Here is a 24,971-nt window from a genome sequence, read left to right as displayed (position 1 = left end):
TGCCACTGCTCTCCTGGCTATGAGAGGATTTTAATCACTAAAGGCAGTACTCAAAGGACCAGGTATGGTCTGAAAGCATTCGGTTGAATTTGGGTGCTGAACATCGCACAGGCGATTGTCTTGCCGTGCCTCCTTTTGATGTGCTGTAGGTCTCATGCGGGTTACATGCATGCCATCTTCTGAAACATTGAGGAGCACATTTACTATTATTTCATGCAACGCGGTGCAGCAAGGGATCTTGCTGTGCCGCGTTAGTGAAAGGGAGAGAGCAAAAATACTCCATATTTACAAAGATATGGGGCATTTCTGCTCTTGTGCTGCCTAGCGCTGTAGTGCACGGGTGCCTGCGTTATGGACAGGATTTTTTTTTGTGCGGGAAGGCACACCTTCCTGGCCATAAATGATCCTTAGCAAAGGAGTCTCCAACCTTTTGTGCCAGAAGAGCTACTTATGTTAAATAAAAATCATTGCGAGCTACTAATATTATTAGTGTTGTAACAGTGACCACATCGGAAAAGACTAAATCAGTGGCCTCCATATATAAGATTACCAGTAGTGATCACCTCAGTGGATTAAGTAGGGTTGTTAGCAGTAAGGTAAAAAAGATTTGCCAATTTTGAATACCATTAGATAGTTGATACATTCCAGCCACAGCTTCAGAGACCCTGGCACAAAAATAGTTGTTAGTAATTAGTCTCCCCACATGATTTATCACTCGAAAACCTGCTTTAAACATATTTTGGAAAATCTGAAATTTTTCTCCAAACATCAGCATGTGAGTTCTTAAAATACACACATTTTTGTCTTGAGCACACAATTTTGGCATACATAAATTAATCTTAACCAAGCAAAAGGTTCCAGTTAAATAGGCAGAGATGCATGAAGACGAACTACTTACAAGTAGCCGAAGAGCTACAAGTAGCTTGCGAGCTGCTAGTTGGAGAAGCCTGCCTTAGAGCCATATTCCTCTTTCTAAGTGTACAGCAGAATGCAGCACACATGGAAAGAGGAAGCAATGAGGAAAAATAGAAATATTTCTCCTCTTTAAGCCTCTGTTGGGTAGAAGCACCATTTTGGGGCAAGCCTAGGTTTACAAATCTTTGGAAATCTTTGATAGTGTAAAAATACATGGGTGAATGCTTGGGAACGCCCATGCTGCACACATTAACCCCTATCCAATGCAAAGTAACGCAAGGCTATTCGCTGCATTGCGTTAATTTCTATTCAGTAAACCACACAAAGTGGCTTTGTGGGGTTAGTAAATGATAAGGGCCTCATTTATGAGGTGTTGCAGTAGGGCAGTGCAGCAAGCCTTCCTGCTGCGCTGCCCTACAGCAAAAGAAAAGGGCAGGTATATGCTGTACCTATCAGATACGGCGCATTCCTGTTCTTTTAACCTTCGCCGGCGCACAATGTGCTGCTGTGCGCCAACGCAGGCACCTTTGCACCATGGTGCAAGCGTGCCTGCGTTGAGGGGATGATTGTTTTTGTGCAGGAAGGAAACCTTCCTGTACAAAAACAATCACAAGAGGCGTTTTTCCTTTTTCTGTGTGTGCTGCAGAATGCAACACACCAGGGCCGGCACTAAGCATGGGCAGTGTGGGCAGCTGTCCAGGGCCTCGTGCTCAGCTAAAAAATAGGGGGCCCGCTTCACTGTGAAAGGCCACACTTTCACAGATAGCCCACTTGCACCTTCAGGGCCCCCTGCCCCACACAATCACATTACAAATGCGAGGTGTCTTGATCTTGCTGGTCAGGGCGTGGTGGCATTCCTGTGGGTGCAGGGGTGGGAGGAAGGAACAAACAGAATGGGGCTGGCACAGTCGGGGGCGGGGCAGCGCCTCTGCTAAGGACCGTCCATTCAAGGCCTCGTTTCTGCATTTTGTTGCTAGGTGACAGAAGACCCCTTTGTTTCCAGGACCAGCCGGACACAGGTTTAAAAACAGGACTAATACCACCAAGATATTGATAACAAGGTAAACAACGACAGACAAAAAAAGAAGACTGGGGTCAGGGATAAGGATGCAGAAGGAAAAATAGGACTGTCACCAGCAGAACTATGAAACCACTGTAAATTAATACAATATAAGGAATTAAATAAGTTAGATAGGAGCAACATTACCAGAATAATTAATTATATAAATAACTTTTTATATTGATTGTAAATCCATTCTAAATAAGGAAGGAAACATAACTACCTCATAGGGTGACTTTCTTACCCCAAATGTTTCTTTACCTGCTGCTAATACAATCTTTATCTTATTCAGATAGCTCCAAGAGGCTTTCCACTTAATGTGCAATTTGCCCTCTTTATTATTTTCCTCTTTTCAACGCTTTAATTTGATTTTTATAGGTTTCCTTACCTGCTGCTCGATAACCTGTTATTTTTCTCCTGAACCGTCGCATGATGTTTTTAACCTTTTGTGATCTATGCATCCAAATTGGCCTACCTCCTCTTGATGCTCTTATACTTCATATGTTTCGGTAACTGCTACTAATTTATCGGTATTTCTAGCCTTATGCTCTACGTGCACACAAATTTATCTACCTCATTGATGCGTTATATCTCAAATGTTGCTTTGACTGTTGCCAGTCTATTTGTATTTTATTTGGAATTGTGTATGTTATTTGCAATTGTGTCTTGATGTTCTTTGTCTAATGTGCTTCATGCTCTACCGCATCTGGATTTTAATTACCTTGAATGTTACATTGCCGGCTCCTTAACTAGCCACACAATTTGCACATTTGCTTCATGCTCCCAAACCGTGCTACCTCATCTGGATTTTATTACCTTGAATGTTACATTGCCAGATCCTTAACTAGCCACACAATTTGCACATAGCACTTTGCCTCTTAGTATTATTCTGTTCTCCCTCCTATTTTTCTCTTCTTCCTCCCATTTGTCTCTATTGTGCGTTCTCCCCAACTGGCAGACCTCTATTTCATCCTCTCCTTCTCCTCCGTGCCGACTCTGATCTCAGTTTTATCTTCTGGCTACCCCCCTTTTTCCTACGGCTCCCTCACCAATACAAGGTCCTTGGCCTGGTTTTGGGTCTAATTTCCCTTTCACTGACTTTTCTACCCCACCCCCCCTTCCACTCTCCCCCATCCTCGCGCCTTCCTTCTATCTCCTGTATGCACAACTGATCATCCAAGCCGAAACACCATGCCTCCCCTCAATCATACCCTTACTGCACCCGATATACTCATTACTAGGAGTGGCCCCAACTCTTGGTCCATCTTTACTCTCCCAACCTCTCTAAAAATGCTAAGAAGAACTTGAAACACAAACTATTAATATGTCACCAAGAAACCTTATTTGTTGATAATTATCTTAGCCTCACCTCCATTATTAAAACTAACTACATCTTTTACTCCAGACGCCCCTCTCAATGGAAAAGTATCTTCCTCCACTACCTCCCCATAACAAAATCTTGCAAAATCCCTTATGGCCTGAAACTGTCCACCACCCCTTCCTCCACTTTTTTAGGCGAAATTGACATCTCTATTTTTAAATACGGAAATATCCTCATACACTCCTCTGAAAACCACCTCACCAACTTTGAGCACCACTCCAGCTCCTTATACGATCTATTTTCTTCTCCTTTCAATATCACTGCAGCCTTGCAATCACAGGAAGTTCTCCCGGCTTCGCCTCTTTTGACTCCAACCCCGTCGCTTCCTATTTCTGCAACTACCTATGAAGTCTCACCATCCCTGACTTCTGATCCCACCACCCCCTTAGCATCCTCTCGCTCGCTTGACATTTCCACATCATACTTAGCCACTCAAACCCTCTCTCCCCGCGCCTCATCTGCCTCTCCACCTTCTCCTGTTATTCCGTCTTCCCACTCGGCTACCCAGACCCTCTCCCCTTTTCCTGACGCTCTCCTACTCAACCCTAATCACTCCCCTCTTACCGTTCATTCCTCCGAGCCCTCTCAGACCGACCCCCCTATGCCGATCCCCCTACACACTGCGTCTTATGAAGTCTCACAGTCCCAGACCTCTGATCCCACCACCCCCCTAGCATCCTCTAGCTCGCTTGACTTTTCTACATCATACTTAGCCACTCAAACCATCTCTCCCCTTGCCTCCCAATCCCTCTCCCCTCCTCCTGACGCTCTCCCACTCAACCCTAATCACTCCCCTCATACCTCTCATTCCTCCCAGCCCCCTCAGACTGATCCCCCTAATCCGCTCCCCCTACACACTGCTTCCTCTCACACCGTCCCCCCTTCTGCTCCACCATGGACACCAATCTCTCTCAATCTAAATGACCCCCACACCCCATAGACAAGATGGCACCCCTCCTCACTCGCCTCATGCCCCCTCATCCTCTCCTTGCACCCATCAGGCTTCTGGATATGCGATCTCTCACATCACAATTCATCCTCAGTCTAGCAGCGGGAACACCCCTCACTTCCCGCTTCCTGGGTTCCTTCCACGTCCACTTCCTATTCCTCTCTCTCCCTGACTAACATGGAACATGCCCCTCTCCCCAGACCTCCTTGCCTCCTTACCTTCCACGCTCTTAACCCAATCGCTTCATAACATTGAACTCCACCTCTCTATCCTGTCGTTGGAACTTTCATCTCTCAGGAAAGACTTTAATGCCCTCTCCGACATTAATCCTGCCAATCATCCCTTTACTATGGGCTCCTTACAAACTAACACTACTCTCCCTCAACAAGGTTGTACTACTCCTTACGGTATTTCAACCAATGGTCCGCCCGGTAATTGTCCTCTCATACCATCCCAATCACCGATCCATCTTTCCTCTCCGGACCCCTGGGATTTAAATAATACCCTCCCCCCAGCTCCATGACTACTCTATTGACCCTGTGACGACTTTATTTGACTCAGCATACTGATTTTTAAAGAATTTTACCCATTCATCTTCCGGTACATTGTTATTTGGGGGTACGGGTAAACCCGAACTTCCCCACTTAACGATGCTCCAGAATAACCTGGAATCATTCCTGTCACTAGCTATCTTTAGCTCAGACCAATGATGCTCATCCCAGGCTTTCTTTGCCTTTGATATACTAGCTTTATATTCCTTTCTAGCAAATCGAATGGCAGTAGACTGCCTCCCCTTTATGGCGGTTCCTAAGGCTAGTCGAGCATCTCTACATTGGTCATTATACCACTTTGCAGGCTTTGGGACTCTCTTTCCTTTGTTTTTCACAGGCTTAAGGAAGTGGTTTTTTATTGCACAAAAAAGGGAGTCGTGAATTTCAACTACTCTGCCCAACCCGGTGCTAGATGAATTTATATGCTCAATGGCTAGTATTGCTTTATCTACTTCTATTCCGGTGATCCTGGGGAATAGCCGTATCCCTACCTCCCCTGGCTCGCCCAGACCTCTTTCGCATCTCACCACTTTCCATTCCTGCTGTCCTCTATAACCAACCCTAAACCCCTCAACTGCATGCTGGTCAACTGTCGATCGGCCGCACAACATGCAACTGAAGTTTTGGAAACCATCCTTAGTGAAGCCATTGACATCACTTTTCTTACTGAAACCTGGCTTAGGCCCACTCCTCATCTATTCTCGACCTGCTCTCTCCCCCAGGTTACTCCATCCTCAGAAAAGATAGGCTTGACAAAATTGATGGGGGCCTAGCCATAATCTATAAAGATGAACTCCAACTCTCCCTTGTTCTGAATTCCGATCATGCCACTTTCGAACACATTGGAGCCGAACTTAAAGTTCAGGGTTTCCCTCCTATTTGGCTACATAATATCTACCATCCCCCTGGTGACCCTTTGTGGAGGAATTGTCTGACCAACTTTCCCAAGCCTCGATCTCCAACTCCAAAAATCTCTTCCTCAGAGACATTAATATTCACTGGAACAAGAAGGATGATCCCTCGGTTATCATCCTCAGTGACCTCCTCGACGTTACTTACTTGAATCAACTCTGCCATTCGCCAACACATTCAAAAGGGGCCACTCTTGATGCTAATATTACTAGCAAAGATCTGGCTTCCCTTTCCCACATTGTCCCCATTGACTGGTCCGACCATCACCTTATCCTCTTCACGATCAATAGTGCCGTACCTCCCCCTGCCCCTAAAAACATAAAAATAGGAAATTAACCAGAAATCTTCACCTTATTCCCCCAGGCGAACTGGAGACTAAGATTAAAGCAAAACTTCAACTTTTACCTCCCTCTCACAATGCTAATGACCTTACCGAACACTACAACAAATCCATCATTGAGGTCCTTGACCAAATTGCCCCAGCCAAATTAAAACCTCAAAAAAACATTCCCGCCAAATCCTGGTTTAATGCTGATCCCAACAATGAGAGACACTCGCTTAGGTTGTCCAAACGCACGTGGAGACAACACCCCTCCTCCCCAAATCTTTCCCTCCTCAGAACCGCAAGGGCTAATTACAAAAAACACATCCTAAATGAAAAGGCCTCCTTCTTCCGCGCACAACTCGACCAAGCCAAAAATAGACCCAGGGAACTATTTAGCAGTATCAAAAATCAAACTGCGTCTGCCCCCCCCAAATTGATGGCCTCTATTGAAAGATGTGACAAAATCGCGAACTTCTTTTCTGAAAAAAATCGCCAAGATCGATCTATCCTTTGCCTTTACCCTCCCACCTCAGCGCTCATCTCCCCTCCATGACATCCCATCCAAGCCTCCTTTTACCCCTTCGCCCCCTCCTGACTCTGTTCATCTTCCTCCTGCCGTCGCCCCTCCAGATAATTTCCTCACCAGTCCATAGCTAAAAAATAATGCATCTTGGCTTAACTTCAGCCAATTACAAGCGTGAAGTCCTCAACATCATCACTAAGCTTAAACCCTCCTCTCATACCTTGGACCCTCTCCCCGCTAACCTTGTTCAAGATTTAAAGCATATCATCGCACCTTATTGGACTATAATCATCAACTCCTTCTTGGCCTCAGGGTGTGTCCCGGTTTCCCTCCAGCTTGGCCAAATCACTTCCATCCTCAAAAACGCTACTGCTGACCCCACCGACCTTAACAATCTGCGGCCTATCTCTAATCTTCCTCTGCTATCCAAGGCCCTCGAAAAATGCGCCTTGCTCTAACTGGACAACCACATTGACTCTTTTAGCCTCCTGGACACATTACCGTCAGGCTTTAGAAAGGGCTGCAGTACTGAAACTGCTATACTCAACATTGTCGATGACATCCATCACTTTCTCAACAGGGGAGAGGCCTCCCATCTCATTCTTCTTGACCTATCTGCTGCTTTCGACAATGTTAACCACTCCGCCTTACTCAACACCCTCATAGATAGGTTCGGCTTCAATGGTCCTGTCCTCGAATGGTTCGCGTCCTTCTTTCAGCACAGAACCCAACAAATTAAAGTCAGCAATTGCCTCTCTAAACCTACTCCTGTCTCCCTGGGTGTTCCCCAGGGTTCTATTCTCTCTCCTTCTCTATTTAACCTCTTCATGGAACCCCTCACCCTCATTCTTAGGCAAGCAGGGATCAACTACCACCTCTATGCTGATGATACCCAGCTTTACTATAAAATGAAATCCCAAGCTGACATCCTGCACCTTAATGATGCCCTGACTATAAGATTTAACCATGGGGTGAGGGGTTTTCTTTTGTTCAATTTTATATTTTGAATGATTCTGCCCCTCATTACCTCAACAGGTTCTCTCCCCTTTATGAGACTGAACTGGAATGTTTATCATGCACTCATCTGGAAACAATCAGTTAACATGGAGTAACAAATATGCATCTTTGTGAGACCTGCACCTAGCTTTTCCATCCAATCTGACAAATGTAATCCATTTAATACAAGTCAAGTCAAGTCAAAGTATGCTTTATTCGAGATTTCAATCATAAAAGCAGAATACATACAACAGGAAGAAAAAATAAAAATTCATACAACATTTTAAAATAGAATTAAATTTACAGCCACATGATATCAGAATACAAGACATACGTTTTACAATTTCTAACTTGATTGACAGTTCTAATTTGAGAGTTACATACTATACCTATTAAACAGTTAAAAATGATAAAAAGTTTGAAATTTATCTTGGTTAAAAATTTCTTGTTTTTTAAAGGAATACAAGTTAGAAATATAGACAAAGGATCATAACAGAGAATAGTCAAGTGACTAGCAGTCTCTGTCTAATCGACCACGCCCATCCAAGATACTTCGCAGTAGCTATTGAAATCCATGACAAAGTGCTGGTGCGCATAATACGCAGAGCAACAATACTACTAGTAGTCCCCAAGTTTTTACACATTGGAGATAACCAAATGCGTCTTGGAACCTGATAAACTTTACAAGAAAATAGAAAATGACCAATTGTTTCTTTGGTGGTGCCACATGCAGGACAGCTATCACAGGACCCACCTTCCCATTTGGCTACCAAGTATCTGAGGGGTAGTGCACCTGCTCTTATTTGAAAAAGGAGCTTTCTATCACCTGGTCTAGTTATGATATCCCAATAGGGTTCCAGGCAAGGATACATCTTAGCTTCTAGAAATCCTCCAGCCATAGATCCAGCGCTAGAACTATTCCAATGCCGAGAGGCTACCATCTCCCAATAGATTTCTTTCAGAGTGCTTTTGGATGGAAAAGTTGCTCCCACAGGATCTTCCCAAAGCGAGCACATACCAAGCTCAGTCAAAGTTGATTTAAGTGATTTAAGCCACCCAATTTTGTGGAATACATCTATTCTAATAATGTCTAGGAACCACTCAGCATAGTGGGAGAGCACTGGTGTCGTCCATAGCCTTCGCCAATACAAAATCGGACGGAGCCTAACCAGATCTGTGACTGCTCTTCTACCCAGGTCATATTTAAGGGGCAACAAAGGTGAACTTTTAGGGACACCGGTTATTGCCCGGAGAAATTTATTTTCCGAGGTTTGAAGTGCAGCCACTTTCTCGAAGCCTCATAGCTCAGCCCCGTAGAGTGCAGAGCCTAGAGCCTTCGCTTCGTAAACCTGAAGTACAGGTTTTACTGGTTTGGTCAAAGATTTTCTATGCTCTGAGCTAATGGAACCGGACAATTGCCTATGTCTAAGTGTAGCAATATCTATATGCTGACGCCATCTATTCTCACTAGATATGTGTAGTCCTAGGTACGTAAAAGTATTCACCACCTCTAGCGGACGGCCATTCATAGTAATTTTGGATTTAAAGCTACGATGGTGATTAAAAGTCATAAGTTTTGTTTTAGCCGTGTTGACCTCTAAGCCATACTTCCTGCAAAATTGGTCAAAAATAGACAAAGCACACTGCAGACAGCTTGGGGTCTTAGATAAAATAAGCGTGTCGTCTGCAAACATTAAAATAGGCATTTTTGAGCCAGCTATAGAGGGAGCATCCACCTTTGCAGAGAGCATACGGGCAACAACATCGTTGATGTACAATGTAAAAAGGATGGGAGCCATTGAACATCCTTGTCGAACACCCCGTTCAACTGGAAAATCCACAGTCACCGAACCCTGTCCCCCCCCACTGAATCTTGGCAAAATTTGTTTCATGAAGCCTCATTATTAGTGACAGTAACTCTTCTGGTAGACCCTGGTTCTTAAGAACCAACCACAGCTTGGTCCGGGGAACTAGGTCGAAGGCAGCCCGCAGATTAACAAAAGCTGCGTACAAGCTGCCCTCGCCCAGCACCACGGTCCTCCATTGCAACAGGGTAAAGCGGAAGACCTGGTCCACCGTGCTTGTGGACCGACGGAATCCTGCCTGGAAATGTGACAGGGCATTGGTCTCCTCGGCCCAGTCAAGGAGCCTATTGACAATCACGCGCCCCACAACCTTTTGGATAGTGTCAATAAGGCTTATCGGTCTATAGTTGCCCGGCTGGGACCGGTCGCCTTTCTTGAACACGGGTATTATTACCGCACCCTGCCAAGATGTTGGTACCGCTGCACCCTGCGCAATTGCATTAATAAGGTGATGTATATACTTACACCAGCGCTCTTTATCATTGATAAAGACATCAGCTGGGACACCATCAAGTCCTGGGGCGCGTCCACCAGACACTGAGCTGAGGGCCATCATAATCTCTTTGATACTAAAGAAATTTTCTTTAAATTGATTTAAACTTATATCTGACCCTGTGACGACTTTATTTGACTCAGCATACTGATTTTTAAAGAATTTTACCCATTCATCTTCCGGTACATTGTTATTTGGGGGTACGGGTAAACCCGAACTTCCCCACTTAACGATGCTCCAGAATAACCTGGAATCATTCCTGTCACTAGCTATCTTTAGCTCAGACCAATGATGCTCATCCCAGGCTTTCTTTGCCTTTGATATACTAGCTTTATATTCCTTTCTAGCAAATCGAATGGCAGTAGACTGCCTCCCCTTTATGGCGGTTCCTAAGGCTAGTCGAGCATCTCTACATTGGTCATTATACCACTTTGCAGGCTTTGGGACTCTCTTTCCTTTGTTTTTCACAGGCTTAAGGAAGTGGTTTTTTATTGCACAAAAAAGGGAGTCGTGTATTTCAACTACTCTGCCCAACCCGGTGCTAGATGAATTTATATGCTCAATGGCTAGTATTGCTTTATCTACTTCGCCGCTGATGTTAGCAATGGCCAGTTGGTTGGTCACTATGTTCGCCCACCTTAATCTGCGCATGTCATTAGTGGGGACAGTCAAAGAAGGGGCAAGCTCAGTCGGGCCAATGGTCCGGTTGGTGGAAAACCACCATTTATGATCTGCACACAGGGGGTTGTGGTCACTCTCACTCCTGCAAACAACCTCCATGTCGCAGATCAACCGCCATAATTTAAGACTGCATAAAACATAGTCAATTCTACTTTTGTGTCGCCCGTTATCAAATGTACTAGTCCCATTTTTATCACTTCGAGTCCTCCCGTTTAGAGCTCTTAAGCCCTTTTCATAGCAGAGGGCATTCAAACTAATCACATCATCGGTCCAACGCACAACCGATTTGAGCTCCAGCTTGGGAACTCCCCATTGCCGATCTTCTTCGTCCCCAAGAAAATCATCTCCAGTAGCTAGGGGTTCGAATGTTCTATTAAAATCACCCGCAATGACAATGTTATTGTTTAGAGAGTGAATATCAAGGAGACGTCCCAAGGCCGCTAAAACCTCAGATCTCCCTCCCCTATTACTCCTCACATAAATATTGTAAATGTCAAGCATTCCCAATTTATCTAAGTTCATTCTGATTAATTGTATGTCTCTATGGCTGGTGTCAATGGCTTTGACCACTAACTTTAGACTCTGACGGACCCATATAGTTAATCCACCCATAGGTCTCCCCTTTAGACCTTTTAATGCAGGCACAGAGTAATTCAAATATCCCTGAGCAAAGGATGGTTCACATAGCCAGGTCTCTTGAAATATACATAGGTCAACGTTATTAACGAAACAAAGCCAGTCATCAGATATCAGTTTAGAGGCCAACCCAGCAATATTCCATGAAAGTAGCTTCCCCATATTGTCCCCAGTGCCAACCGGGGGGTTAGTTAATAAAGGAGGATCAAGAGAAATGAGGGGATTAATACAAATACCAACACTTGTTTCTAGTGGTAAGTTTCCTTGCTCATTGGGAGGGGAAGGTAAATCAAAAGAAGTCTCTTGGATGTCTATCATTGAGCCCTTATGGTGATTATGTCAATCAACTTCTTCAAGATTTGCTAGAACCTCATAGCGGTTTCCAAGAGAGATGACAGGATTGGACTGTTTACAAAGTGGAACCCCTGGATTAGCAGTGGGAACTATTTGAGATCTTGGGTAAAAATAAGTCAATTCCCAGGTAGAAATAGAAGACCTCGCATTGTTCGTATGCCAATTAAGAATATGGCTGACGGCTCTGGGATCTCTGAAATTAATTATTACAATATCCCCGATTATATTCTTAGGTGTGTTTCCCAACCAAGAGAGACGCCGTACATGTAAAATTTCGCCATTTATATACAAAGGAAGAGGGCGATTCTGACCAAGCCAATGAATAACTTTATTTTTTAACTGCGAGTAGCCTTCGGTTGTCCCCTCTTTTAATGCTGGGACTCCCGCGAGAACAACCACAAGGGGAACTGCTTCAGGTGGCAGTTCTAATTGGAGCCCCTTGCGTTTCTTTACAGTAGGAGATGGAATTTTACCTTTTTTATCACGTGTTGTACCAGATTGAATTAAGTTATCTTCCCTCAAAGACTCTCTATCTTTATTTGAAGTAAAGTGTTGCAATGGTTTGGGGGTAATGACTCTTCCTATACTTTTATTATTTAAATTGTTAATACTTGGATGATTTTGAGGAATAGAGTTTAGAGATGGTACAATGGGGGACGATACAACAGGTGCTGTAGTAATAGGGGGCGCCATCACTGGCTTTGCAAAATTCTTGATTAATTCCCTGTTATTACCTATTAGCGATTCTACATTATCAAGTCTATTAACTATTATTTTTAATCTCTCAACAATAGGTAAGATGAGAGATCTAAATAGCTGTTCAACATTACCCAATACCTCCGCAATAGATATATCATTTGCTAAGCAAGGAACGGAAGTAACTGGGAGAGATGTTTTATCAGTACAAGTTACAGGACCCTTAGCAGTTGAAACCAAATCAGAGTGGTTACTCTTTTTTTTACTCCTTAACGGCTCACTACCTCTCTTTCTCCTTTTTCTAGGTGGTGGACCTGAAAATTTGGATTGCCTAGGTGTGTTAACCTTTTGAGGTGGAAGCTTAACAGCTTGTAGTGGTGACACAATTGAGAGTACTGGCTCAGAAATTGAATTAAGGAGTAGAGGTGGAGCAGTTAGGGACTGGACATTATTTAACTCGGGTAAGGAGGTTAAATTTCGTGATAGGATTGGGAGATCATCGTTGCTGGAGTTATCTAGGTCTTCATTTTGGGAGTGGCAACTCCTAAGTGGGAAAGTGGCTGAGTGCAAAGAACCCACGAGGGATGGCGTGTTTTTAATAAGCTCAATAGAGCTACGGTGCTTTGCCCTTAGTTCAGCAAGGATTAATTCCCGTTCTAATCCCGAGTTGACCCTAAATAAATAACTATCTAGGGTCCCCTTGTTAGCGCCTCCAGCCATGTTAATAATAATACCGCTGTGGTTGGACTATGGGTCGAGTTAACAGCTATATATAGGGTAGCTCGCTATGGGTAAAACATGCAAAAAGAACAAAGGGCACAGAACAAGGGAGTGAATGCCAGCTCACAAATTAGTTTGTTCAAATAGATTCACAAGCACCTTTAAGGGGGTGAGCCCGGCCCGGTCTCCCTCGGCTCCTGAGGGCTACAGATGGCCCGGGCTTAGCCCGGCGTCGTCCGCGCGTGTCCCGCGACGCGGAGGGAGCCTCTGAGTTTTCAACGCCTCCGGGCGCGAGAAGGGCAGGAAGGAACAGCAAAGCACCCTGGGAGCTGTAGTCTCCCCTTGCTGCGGCTGCGATGGCGTGGGGCGGCGGCAGGGGAGATACGCAGCGTCAGGGACCCAGGAGCAGCTGACGATGAGGCAGGCAGCAGGACCACCAGTCTGGGCTCCAGGAAACAAGGTGAGATCCGATGTGACACCCGCTCCACCGAGGGAGCCTCTGAGTTTTCAACGTCTCCGGGCGCGAGAAGGGCAGGAAGGAACAGCAAAGCACCCTGGGAGCTGTAGTCTCCCCTTGCTGCGGCCGCGATGGCGTGGGGCGGCGGCAGGGGAGACACGCAGCGTCAGGGACCCAGGAGCAGCTGACGATGAGGCAGGCAGCAGGACCACCAGTCTGGGCTCCAGGAAACAAGGTGAGATCCGATGTGACAGTTTTAAAATATATGGAATTATTTCATTTGTATATTTATCTTTTTGTCCATGTTAATGATATCCACATTAGGTCTCTTCAGTGATGCCAAATAAGATCAATAGTCCTGCGATGTCACTTTCTGTGATGTCACTTCTTGTGATGTTACATGCAAATTAGAGGGGCCTCACATCCTGACTTTCGCCCGGGGCCCCAGAAGTTCTAGAACCGTCCCTTCAGCACACATAGAAAAAGGAAAAACATGGAGGAATAAAGATATTTCTCCTCGTTGCGCCTCCCTTACGCCTCCCCTGGGGAGGCGTACGTTTTTGGCGCTGCCTCAGATTTACGATTGCTCGTACAAAGAGCCATGGATGTTGCTGGGAACGCACCCAGCAACACCCATTGCATGCCCCTTTAACGCCGAAAACTGCGTTAAGGGGACAGATATTTATCAGGCAGCAATAAGCCAAAAAAAGTGGCTTAGTGCTGCCTGCTAAATATCACGGAGGCTTCTGCGCCGCGGAACGTCACAAAAAGTGAGGTTCCCGCGGCGCAAGGAGCCTCATAAATGAGGCCCCAAAACATATTTTATGTCAGTGCTGCACCACTAAAGTGACGCAACCTTAACACAAAACCATTGTAAATCTGGGCCGCAGAATACATTGAACTCATAGATTTATTACCTTTTTCACATTGATTAGGAATGATGTCATAAAACTATAGAGAACAATGCGCTGAAAGCCGGAACAGCATACATATTTTTCATATTAAACGATACCCAGAACAGTTGCATTTGCTTTTTTTAACTATAAGATGCTGATCATATGGGTATGCAAAGATTTTTATTTTCTTTTGACATGGAAAAAATATTCCCCAAAATTTGGCAAAAATTAGTACTCTTTTAAATTCTGTGTTGAATAACACATAGTAGTTAAATAGTTCAAGCATAGCATTAATATGAGCTTGGTGGTATATAATCTAAAATGTATAGTAACGCAACTAAGGTCACCGCGCTTCGTTGTCTAAGCGGGAGACAGCAGAAACATGCCTTATCTACAGAGATATGGCACTTTCCTGCTTTCTCCCCAGCCCTGGCGCACAATCAGGCTGCCAGCTCCATGCACACACTTTGCACTTTAGTGGAATGGTGTGTGCTTGATGTCTAGCATAGGTTTTGCACTGGAAGCATACCCTTCCAGTACAAAATACAATGCTTAAACCAGTGCTTAATTTGTGAAATATAGTGTGCCAGTGCCCAAGGCTGTGGTCAGAAGCTCACAGCCAGTGCAATTAAACCTCACCGTGTCAATACCAAGGCTGCATATTTTTTAATTCACCCCAAGTTCTTTAATCCACTACAAATAATAGCACCTTTTGTGTAGCACTCTCTTTTAGGTAAATCAAAAGACAAATAAGTCCTGAATCTGATAACAATGTGGATTCAATTGTCCACAACATTCCCATTGAAAAAATCCCAAGTTGAAATCTTCTTTTCTCATGAACAGAAGGAGTCCAGAAAGTTTGTTCATTCCATTGTTGATTTATTGGTTGTGTGATTCTGCAAACATCAGCCGACACGTGTTTCGTCTTAATCAAAAAGACTTTTTCAAGGCAATTAAAAAATTCTGGTTTTCTAAGGCATCCTTGGCCTTTCGGTACTGCTAACCCGATACATCAAATTCCAAAGTTGTGAGCCTTTTTGAAATATGTAAAAACTCCAACTCATTTTTTGTTTGTTTCTTTGTTGGTGCGCCGACCGTTCTGTTCCTGTCAATGATTTCCACCCGGGATTGCAACGTTGTGTGGAAAATGGCTGGTGTTTATTTAAATCGCCGCACTTTGTTGTGTGAGCCAGAGACAGCAGAAATGTGCCTTATCTACAGAGATACTTTCCTGCTCTCTCCCTAGCCCTGGTGCACAATCAGGCTGCCAGCTCCATGCACACAACTCTGCACCTTAGTGGACTAGTGTGTGCGTGATGCCTAGCATAGGTTTTGCACTGGAAGCATACCCTTCCAGTACAAAATACAATGCCTAAACCAGTGCTTAATTTGTGAAATATAGTGTGCCAGTGCCTGTCGCTTTGGTCAGAAGCCCACGGCCAGTGCAATTAAACCTCACTGTGTCAATACCAAGGCTGCATACTTTTAAATTCACCCCAAGTTCTTTAATCCGCTACCAGATACTGCTGCCCCTTTACCTCACTCTTGCAGGCTCTTGATTTCTCCCTTTGTGATGGTGATTCGCCTTTCTCTTCTGTTTATTTTTCCCTCTCTTGAGGAAAAGTAAGTGCTGGTCCCCAAAAATAGGTGCTGGTGGCCCCCACAGACAAACACTGGTTCATATTAAGCACCTGCTTCAACAAACTTTTACAATTTTCCAACTTTGTATGTGCGAGATACACATGCAAATCTAGAAAAGATTGCAGAAATAAAAGCATTTCTCCTTGATAACGCCAATTTCAAAATTGAATTATTTTCTGATGCAAAATCCTGTCTACTTTTTTTCAGTAACCTGGGATTTGCCTAAAAAACTAACGGTGGTTGCATGGGAAAGCCCATGTACCACCTATGGAACAACCCCTTGAAGCTAAGTAATGTAAAGCAACGGGTTCAAGGGAATGCCCATGGACCTCTATGGAACACTCCCTTGAAGCTAAGTAATGCAAAGAAGCGCTAGGCGCTACTGTGCATTACTTTCGGGCAACTTTCCAGTACAAAACTAGTTTTGTGCTGAAAAGTAAATTTCAAATAAACATTTTGTGCTGATTTGGGTCACTTTTGTGATGCAAACCCGCCACAAAATGTTAGTAAATATACCCCTCAGATTGAACTAAGGTTTGTTAACTAAGTACTGGTGAAAACATATTTATCAAGCATTAATTTTGTGACTGTAGTTTATTTGTAAGGCTATGAATAGCTGAGATAAACATTTCAAACAACTCATCGTACTTCTGATGAATATGTATCACTTCTTTATTGCTTCCACAATGTCCATAATAACCCTACAAATAAATTGAAAAATACAGTCGTAAAAGTGTACATTATTTTTTTAAATGTCTTTATTAAAATGCTTGACTAGCTAGCATAGCAAAGGTTTGGCAGGAAGATTTCCTAAAAAGCATTACAATCAAGAGGAGGTGTAGCTAAGATGTTCGACGTGAGTAGACATGCTTGCCTACAGCTTCCCAAGCACCGTTGCCCAGTTGGGCCACACTTCCTCAATACAAAATGAAAATGCGTTGCAATAGTGTGGGGCAACCTGTGACCCTTTTCCCTGCCGTGGGAGCTGCTCTCTGGTTGCTCGGCCCTCTGATAGAGCTTAAGGCTGTGTGCGTTGGCAGCGGCCTGTTGCCATGCTGGAGCTGCGGAGTGGCTTTTGGCGGCATCGAGACTTCAGAGAACAGCGAGAGACAGGACAGTTGAAGGCTGGCCGATGGCAGTGATCAATGCCAAACAGACTGGATGACAAAGGCCGCTCAGAGCTGAGGTCAGCAGATACAGACCCCCGCAGTATGAGTCAGTGGTGGACTCTAAGAGGGAGCATGGTGCATGTTGGACAGCCTGGTGCTGGGAGCACATGGATGATGAGGAGTGTAGTGACCGGATAGTTACGTTCTAGTGTTTCCAAATACTGTGTTTCCACCAGCCACTCCTAGAGGGCTGGCTTCCACACGCGCCCCATTCAGGTGACCATGCCAATAAAAGGGGCCGGGCGCACGTGCCCTGGGCCCATTCCAGATAGTATACCACTGTGTCTGTGTGTTCATTTTAACTGCATGGGAGCCTAGGTCCTAGACCCCCACATTGGCGAAGGGCGGGCCGACACCATGTATAAGCTGGCTGCCACCTTTCAGTTCCTGGTGGGTGGATTTGTAGCCTAAGGCACTCCCACGCCTGCAACCAGCTCGAGTGTGACCAATGCAGGGCTAGAGTATGGTCACCGAGTGAGCACGCCAGCTCCAAAAGGCAAATCTCTGCAGCCCCTGGTGTGATGACTGGCCCAGGGGAGTGTACTGCGCAGGATAAGCTGTCGCCGTAAGAGTGGCAGCCCAGCCAGTGACAGTGGCGGGACCCGCATGGCGTGTGCTTGAGCGAGCAGAACTGACCCTGCCGACTACCTGCTGAGTTCGTCCAGACAGCAAGGGGACTGCGACAGGAGTTCACTTTTGTAAAAAGTGTTGCCTGTACATAGCGAGCCGCCTCTTCATGAAGATCCAGCCCCCGCACAAGGGCTGCCGCGGCGGGGATGAAGTACTTGCAGAGTACTTGCAGCACAGCTGTGGATGGCACCCTACCCTCTCTCAATCACCAGGCCAGGAGAGGAGTCTGCCGGCTGGAAGAAAGGCCGTGAGCAGCCAAGAGACGTCCAGCAGTGTGTGCATGCAGCTAGACATGGCATCCCCTGCATTCTACAGCACACATTGGAAGAGGAAATCACCTCAATTGATTGTTTTTGTGCAGGAAGGTGCCCCTTCCTGCACAAAACAACCTCCCCATGACGCAGGAATCCTTGCACCATGGTGCAAAGGTGCCTGTGCTGGCGCATGGAAGCAATTTGTGCGCCAGCACAGGGTAAAGCACAGAGAAGCCACAAATTGTTTTAAATATGTCGCATCTCTGTGCTTCGAAACTAAAGCAGGGCTGGGCAGCACAATTACATGCGGCACCACACTGCGTTCGTTTCTCGTAAATAGGGCCCAACATGAATAGCACTGTGACAACGCATCCTTTGAGATTACCTGCTGGAGCCAATCATGTGCAGATTGCTCCACATTATTTCTTTCAGCACCCTCGGGAAAGTCCACTGGATTCAGAATGATTCTGTGTGATGTTCCACTCACATCTTTTGTTCCACTCACATCTTATGCTCTGTCTTGCAATATCTAGATTTATTACATCATTAATCTTACATTTTCTTTCTGTACTGTCAGTGCCCTCTATCTCTCAGATAACTGTCCACTTTAGTATCTGGGAGCTCAATTTGTGAAACACATCGACATTTAGAGTGGGGAAGACTAGATGGTAAAGACAGCTGAAAACTATCATATGGTGCAAGGATTACCATAAGACAATGCCGAGCTCTGCTCAGTCATGATTCCCCCCTAATTTTCCGAACTAGGGATGTTGTCATAAAAGACTCATGTATAGGACTGACTACTATGATATGGTGCATGGCCTGACCAACGATCATTACAGCCACACTGTAGCTGAGCTCCAAGACCAGAGAATCCCTTGCACGGCCTCCATCATAACTCGGGTTCACTGAGCCCTGCTCTCGGCAGTGTACAAAGACCTAGCTGGCCCGCCCTGGCCTGGACCACGATGCCACTTGGGGTGTGGCGCCCAGCCTTTACCCTGGGAGTCAGCTCCCCTCACCTGCATGCCAGGGCAATGGCCTTATTAGAATCGAGCGCACACCGCAGTACAACCGGGTCCACACCCATACTGCTTTGGCACCAGCAACTCTTGCACTGCCTAATACCAAGATCTACTTAGGCAGAGCCTTTGGGAAAGGGGGCTTTCAGCTGAGAGGTGAGGGCCCTCCCACCTATGCTGATGTCCTCCCCTTCTACACCACACCGTTAACTTACTGCTGGGGTCACTTTCTCCTGAAGGGGCAAATGCTGTACAGGGAGAACTCGGACTGTCCACCACAGTAAATATTTGGGGGCTCCCGCATCACTTTTTGCGGGGAGGCCACAGATAATCAGGTCCATTGTGACCACAGCCTTACTATCTGAGTCCGCACACAGCTAGGGAGCACAAGCACAACCATTGGGAACCCCTTGAAATATGGGGCGCTACAGACCTTTGAATGCCACACATTGAACCCGTACACTTGGGCCTTCAGGCCGCTCGGGCCCCCACTTTGGCCTACATAAGGCCTGCATTTGTTGATTGAGGTAGGCCTTTCAATTGGGCAGCCAAGGGCATCCCCTCTTATTCCAGGTACTTCTTCATGCCCCCCCTTGACCTCCTTTTGACAAATGGGCAAATAAAGTGGCGCCCGCATGCTCCATGCAGAGAAACCTATCGGAACTCTGGATCTATCCTCACAGGTTTCAACCTCATCTGCCCCTTTTGAATGTTGCATCATGGATTTAGCGGATGTCTCCGCACTACCAACCTCCTCTCAGGGGACAGAGGGACTCCTGGAAAAAGTGGACTTGATCCTTGCAACAATAGCTGATTCCTGCACAGCCTTAGAGGCCAGTTTTGATTCCCTGACCAATGATTTGTCCCTCCTCCATGAACCCCAGTTGGAACAGATCAACACAAACGCAATGGCCGTCAAAGAACTGCGGTCCTTTACACAAGATTTGTCAGAACTAAGCTAATCTATTTTGGAATGACTGCGAATTTCAAAGACCAGGCTGGAGCATGCAGAGGGCTGTTCACGTTAGAATAATATCTGCATTATTGGCCTACACATAGGGCCAGAAGGAGATGACCTAACTATTTTTCTTGAGGACTGGCTAAAGACTGATATAGCCCCAAACTCGCTCTCACCCTATTTTGTGATTGAGCGCACCCACTGGGTTCCATCAGGGCACCCACCTATGGCCCCCCCCCTCAGACCCACAGTACCCTAGATCCTGAATTACATTGACAGGGAACCCCATATTAGTGGCAGGCAGGAACAAGGATTCCGTTATGCGGGACAATGAGAAAGTGATGTTCTTTCCAGACTACACCTTGGCGTTCAACGACAACGGGCTTTATTTACTCAGGTCAAGAAGAGGCTCCTAGACATGGGCTTTAAATATGTGCTAATTGTTGATCTGACACCATGACACCTCCAGTGTTTACAGCAAGGTCAGTAGATTACATTATGTATACAGTTGTCTGGGGTACTGTCCTTTCAGTCCAGAGGCACCTTTTGGCGAGGGGGGACTGATGTTTCCTCTTGTTCTCTTTACATGACGTACAAGCTTTCCTCAAGTGCCTCTTCTACGATGTTGTTATGTTATGTTGTAGTGTATTTATAAAGCGCATGTACACCAAAAAGGTTTCATGGCGCTAAAGGCACTGCAGCAAGAAAAACTCCGATCCTAGCTGTGCGCCTGTCTGAAAAGACAGGATTTTAGTAGAGACCTAAAACTCGTATAGAAGGTTGTGGGTTAGGAGACAAGGAATTCCAAATGCCGGGGGCAAGTACGCAAAACCTGGATCCACACACTCTCTTCCTGTTGAACTTAGGGATATTTGATAGATTTTGGAGCGCAGACCTCAGTTTGCCCTTGGGGGTTTAATGCCGGATTCTGGAGTTCATGAAAGATGGGCTTATGCCATTTTGAGATTTGACCTGGATTTAAAAAGGGTTCTTTGGGGGCGTAGCCAAGATTGCGACAGGGTAAGACGCTTCTTACCATCTATCCTGCCTGCCACCAGCCCAGTACATCAGCATAGCCAAGACCGGCCCGAGAAGGCAGAGCATACAGCCGGCCACTGCCTGGAAAACTGAGGCACCAGACCTGAGCAGCGAGAGGTGCAGAGAAACAAGCTTGAGACCTAAGCGGTGGACAGGCCGACATCGTGTCAGGTTGCTCTGGCAAGGTTCCCGGAGAAGCCCACGATACGCAGCTGGGCTGTTGCCCGAGCAGCAGCAGAGAAGGCGGCAGACCGAAGTAAGTCCGCAGCTGTTTCAAAATGTCTGCAGCGGGGAGCTGGTGATGCTGACTGAGACTGCCTAGAGCAGAGTGTGCAAACTGTGGCCTGGAACTTGATGGGCCTTTGCTCAGTGGCCAGCCACCCCCTCCCCCCGTTGGTGCATGAGACTGACCCCACCCGCAGGAGCCACGGGACAGATCAGAGGGGAGAGAGCCTGGGACAACGTGCACTGCACAGAGCCAACTATCTGCATGTCCCGGGATTAGGCCGCGACAAAAGGAAACTAGGGAGAGCCCCCGGGAGGCACCCGGTGGTCACACGTACAACAGAGTAGCACTATCCCATGAGATGCGAGGAGCCCGGCCCCGATCTAGCAGGCCTAGCTGTGGGTGCGGACACCTCACTGTGACACTGAGGGCAAGGCCCTAGGGTCATGTGGCCCGGCCAGCAGGTAGAGAGGCCACAGCGCAGATCGCCCGAGCACTAGCAGGACTGTGAGATGGAGGCTTGGGGGACAGCAGCGGGCCTGGGAAAGTAGGCTCATGCCCCCCTATCCGATTGAGGCCTTCCTGAATGAACAAGGCCTTCTGGTTGCGACTCAAGGAGCGGTGCAGCAGCAGACACAGCAGGGGAGCAGAGCCCTACAGAGGGCCTGAACGCCAGTGTGGCTATCTGCCTGAGGTAATATGAGCAGGGCCCTGAAGCTGCGCTGCCCCATCGGAAGGTGGGGGCCTGCAGAGTGCGTGGCCCTCAGCTCTAACGAGGAGGTGAGGAAGGAACCTGTAGGGAGGCAGTAAGCCAGGAGGGGTCGGATAGAGCCTCCCTGTTTGCTTGAGGCCCGCCTGGGGGAGGGAGGACTTTCTGCAGGGACCTGAGCAGTGGCGCTTCTTCAGCGGGAAGAGAGCCTTCAGATGCCTCATGGAGAAGCGGAGGAGAACCTTGGAATGCACATGGAGGGGAGTCTGGCTGAGACCCGTCTCTCCTGCTCCCCTTGGGGGCTCTGGCACGGGCCCTGTCGAGAGGCGACAAGCCTGCCCATGCTCACAACTGGTGACCCTGGGAGGGACTAACACTGACTGCTGCAGGCGATGACGTCAAGCCGCACCAAGAAGGACCGCACTCTGACGGGGATGCTCACTTGCCCAATCGGGTGCATCAGGCGACTGCCCCTCCACGTCGGACTCCATGTGGGGCCAAGACGAAGACACGATGGAGGAGCCATTGACGCAGTCCTACCTGGAATCACTCATCACATCTCTGAGAGCTGACCTACAAGCGGTAAAAAGGGACCTCTCCCAGGATACTGAGGAAATCAGAAGGGTTGTGGACTCACTGGGGGTTTGCATCGTGCCACTGGAGAAGCAGGGAGATGGCAGGGAGAAGGAACTTTAATCACTTTAACAGAAGGTCATCCGCCTCCATGAACAACACATAGATCTACAGGCCCACATGGAGGATCTAGAAAACAGATCCCACCAGAAAAACATCTGCATACGAGGCATCGCTGCCAAAGTGGAGGGAGAGGATATCTTTGGCTACATCCGGAACCTCTTCTGCCATGTCCTGGGAGTCTCACCTGAAACTGCAATTAAGATTGACCGAGCGCACAGAGTTGCAAGGCCGTGCTTGAATACGGTGCCTAGGGCCCTCATCTTAGTGTGTGTACATGTCTACCAGGTCAAGGAGGACATCCTGCGTAAAGCCTGGGAGGAGCACCCATTTACCTTCAGAGACCAGGCTCCATCACTTTATCAAGATTTAACAGCCATCAATTGCCGAAGCGGAGAGAGTTCCAGCCCATCACCACGTTCCTGTGAGACAAAGGGAAACCCTACTCGTGGGGGCACCCCTTCCACAACATGTTCCACTGGGAAGGGTAGCCTTTGCACCTGTGATCACTACCAGAGACATGTCAGATCCTGGAATTGAATCTGCACGCAGAAGGGAGAGTATCGGCCCCTTCTTACCCCCACTCTAGGGAATGCAGAGCACATTGGTGGAGACGTGGAGCAAGGCACCCGGACACTAAGAGGCAACAGGTGGCATTGGAGGCGATTCCTGAGGTGCTGACCAAAACAGATAACACATGGGAGGGCCGGTCAAGCAGCAGATCGAAGTATTGCTATTGGACCGGGTGGTGGGTGGAAGGGGGAATTTTTAGGCCACGATTTGGACCTCATATGGTCACACTCGCAGACTTTCAAGAACGCGAGATTGAATGTAAGTTGACACTATAGTTCTCCAGCTCTACTTTTTTAATGTTCTCAATGTTTTGTTATTGGGTTTTAAACTCACTCAGCTGACACAATGACTTACATGCAGGATTCTCAATGAGCTTTCAACAGTATCTGGCGATTTCCCCGGTCTCGGCAGACGGACGCTTTCCGTAGCGTACACCTACCTAGTCAATCCCAATGCAGGCCAAGCCACTTAAGGTCCACACACTCAATGTGAGAGGACTTAATAACCCAGTAAAATGGGTTGGTACTGTCCTATCTAGAAAATTCCGTACGGACATATGTATTCTTCAAGAGGCTCACCTTCTCTCAAAGGACTGCCACCGCCTTAGCACACAGGCCTTCCCCCATCAGTTTTTCTCCTCTACTTCCATGAAGACAGCGGGGGTGGGCATACTGGTGGCACGTGCATTCAGGGGGAAGGTAGGAAAAAAGGAGTGGAAATTAGGGGCAGACTTCTCACTTACCACCTCACGACGGATGGTGGGCTCTATCAACGCCCCGAACGAAGGGCAGAAGGCCTTTCTACACACCGCACTAGCAGAGGCGATGTCTACTACTGAAAGGAGGGTACTGCTGGGGGGCGAGCTCAATTTGGTGTTTGATAACATCCTAGATAGGTCGACGCAGAGACATGGTCAAGCAGGGGCACTGTCAGAGGGTTGATACGAGTGGCTGAGAGACATGGGGCTCAGGGATTTATGGAAGGCTTACCATCCACATACACGCCAATACTCCTTCATTTCTAACACACGTAAAACATACGCTAGGTTGGATTACCTTCTGGGCACGACGGACATACAAAAGCTCGCCACAGAGACGGTAATACTCACAGTGGTGCTCTATGACCACGCCGCAGTGACACTCTCGCTGTCCCTTCCTCCGCTGGAGCGCCCCACCTGTCAGTGGAGATTGCGAGACACTATTTTACAATGCCCTGAGGTGGTGGCACAAATCCAACGAGCCATCGCCAAGTCCCTCACACACAACAACACCCTGATATCTCCATTGCGACACTGTGGGAGGCACTCAAAACAGTTGCTAGGGGGGAACTCATTGCGATCTCAGCTGCTGACAATAAAGTTCTAAAAGAGAAGCGGGAGACCCTCACTAAGCAAGTTGTTGAGCTCTAGCATGTACACAAACACACAGGCGCCCCAAGGGTGTGTCGTCAACTACCAGCACTTCGCTCCCAACTGGCGGTTTCAACCTGGATCGGGCAGAGTATGCAGTCCTCTGCCTCGGACATTCTTTGTACATCAGCGACGACAAATGGGTCTGGCTCTTGGCAAACAAACTACGTGCCCAGCGGAAGACTGGGGGTGTCCTTTATACAAACATCGGAGGGAGAGTTGACTACAGAGGACAGGGAC

The 24,971-nt window shown here is 47.0% G+C and overlaps 1 protein-coding gene across 21 annotated transcripts in view; it reads right to left on the bottom strand.

Moving 5' to 3' along the window:
• MUC13 (mucin 13, cell surface associated) overlaps positions 1–24,971 on the bottom strand; it is a 772,367-nt gene that overhangs the window by 108,643 nt on the left and 638,753 nt on the right. The window lies entirely within an intron of this gene.

The sequence above is a fragment of the Triturus cristatus genome, chromosome 3_2 (genome assembly GCF_964204655.1).
Source record: "Triturus cristatus chromosome 3_2, aTriCri1.1, whole genome shotgun sequence".
Classification (NCBI taxonomy): Eukaryota; Metazoa; Chordata; class Amphibia; order Caudata; family Salamandridae; genus Triturus; species Triturus cristatus.
Note: the sequence above shows the minus strand (reverse complement) of the source record. Positions and strands in the feature narration are given on the sequence as shown.